This window comes from Belonocnema kinseyi, chromosome 5 (assembly GCF_010883055.1).
Source record: "Belonocnema kinseyi isolate 2016_QV_RU_SX_M_011 chromosome 5, B_treatae_v1, whole genome shotgun sequence".
NCBI lineage: Eukaryota > Metazoa > Arthropoda > Insecta > Hymenoptera > Cynipidae > Belonocnema > Belonocnema kinseyi.
Genome location: NC_046661.1, coordinates 37,799,885 through 37,802,253, shown reverse-complemented (window position 1 = coordinate 37,802,253; position 2,369 = coordinate 37,799,885).

Sequence of the window (2,369 nt, the reverse complement as noted above, 5' to 3'; positions counted from 1 at the left end):
TTAGTAATACATAAGAGCAATGGAAAAAGGAAAACCCAAACATATTTTACCCGCAGTCAAGAAAGAAACATTGATAAAAGTTTATTTGTGCATAATTCAACAAAAAAAAATAAAAAAACTGCTATATAAATCAGCTTAGAACCGAAAAATGATTGTAAAAGATCAATTAGAACGAGAAAATCTTATAATTGTATTCAATTTTATCAATAATAATAATATAAATCAAATCCAACCGACTACGATAAATTTGCTAAATACGTATCTATATTATTGGTATTAAAAAATGTAAAAACTATTTTCCGGCGCCATTTCGACAAACGAGCACCTCCGATTTCGTGCAAAAGCGTTTTAGAAAGCTTGAAAACTGTAGAAAACAGTGGCGTTCTCCGTTTTGGATGACATTTTTGTTCAACCTAAACTTGCTTCAGGATCACCGTGAACATGTTGCAGAATGTGAAAATAGTGAAAATGCATGGAAGTGAAGAAAAAAAGTATATGTACCTGCTGTTGCAATGAAAAAACCACTTTTATTGGTTTAAAGAATGTTCTTTTGTGTGCAGACGAGTATGTTAGTATGCTAAAAGCTTTGTGTGGCTTAGTCGAAAATTGTGTGACTGAAATTGTAACATTATTAACTGATCATTGTGTTTCCAAAAAGTTGCCCGAACCATCTGAAAAATATATTTTTAATGTCATGAACAAAGACAAAAATAATTATTACAAAAATATTCTTCATGCCCGATTATCATCCAAATTTAACGACTATTATCACGACATATATCATGAAATTGGTGGCGTTTTATTAACTCACCTGACTTCTCGTGTACGCACGATTGTTCTAAAAAGAATCACATTCAACTGGATGGTTAAAATAAGTGGGAAAATGTAATAGAATAATTCTCGTTTTGAAAATTTTCTTCGTATAATAAATATGTCTTTTTTAAAAGTATGTCAACATGTATCTACTTATTATCCTTCCTTCACTAAATATGCAGTAGCCTTAAGATAATTAGCGATTTATTTTGGAAAAATTATCACTTTGAAGTTAACAAAAAAATGGTAGGCAATATTTTTCTAGCTTCAGGAGGTAATCAAGTTTTGCACCCCTCTATGAAAAGTTTACTTCTGGCAGACGGTCAGTAAGTAACGGGAGCCAAAGAGGACTTCCTAAGATGCGATTTAAGTGTGACTAATATGTTCAGCTTCCCAGTCAGTTGTGGATACATTTTTCTCAGTGATTTAAACAAAATAACACAGGCAGGATGTGACAGGATATACCCTCATAGATTACCCTTCAAACAAGTGTTTGAGAGTGAAGAGTAGAGAAGAGGAGTCGGAACGCGCACCCTCAAGTCAGCTGCAAACAGGTGTCCCATAGTGGTGAGGGCGGGGCCCACCACCTCAGCGAGGGGATCGGCGCCATAGTGCGGTGAACGGGGAAAAGGAAAGTGGAGGGGGTAGTCTGTCCATAGTGGCCCGGTACTACTTACGGTTTGAGGAACCGAAAAGAAATATCAAGTTCGTTAACCAGCCATTTATGATGAAAATTCAAAAAGTTAGAGCTTTTTAACAAAAATTTTGAGACCACTTTTTTCAAAATTTGAAAAGTCTATCGACAGCTATTTACAGCAGACAAAAATATGAACAATTTATTCCAATGACTTTTCTGATACAATAAAAATCTACCCGCCGCGCGGGTACTTTCTCATCGCGCGCTTCGTCCCGCTCGCAAGTTTGAGCGCGCCTGAGCCGCCCGACTCTTGGTTGTCCCGCTGCGCGCTCGATTATATATTTGTCTCGCTCTTCGCGCTTGAAAATGTGTTTATCTTGGGCTTCGCGCTCGATGATGCATTCACCTCGTGCTCTGTTTTTCTATTTACCAGAAATTTGTGCGCAAGCCTGTACATTTAAAATGTAAATCATTTTTATGAATTTGTGTTATCACCATTTATAATATGCATTAATATAAAAACAAAAGTATCTTTAAAGTCTTATTTTTATCATTGAAAAAATGCGCATCCTATTAAAATTAAAATTATTATAAAACATTTTACTGCGGCTTGTATCTTTTTTTATAAATTTAATTTGTTTCTATTCAATAAAGATTTAATGTAAGCTAAAAATATTGTTAAATACAATTTTATTGCATCTCATGTCCTTTTTCCAAAAAGTTATTTTTTTTACTTTTAATATATTTTTTTAACCAGAGTTTAGAACAAACCTGTAGATATATATTTTTTTTTGGTAAACAACTTTTGTCTTTTAATTTTGTTCGTCTCTTATGCTGTTTTTCCAAAAACCTATTTTTTCATTTTTAATCTTATTTTTAACGATTAAAAGAAAATATACTCGTCCTATTTTGAAAAGAT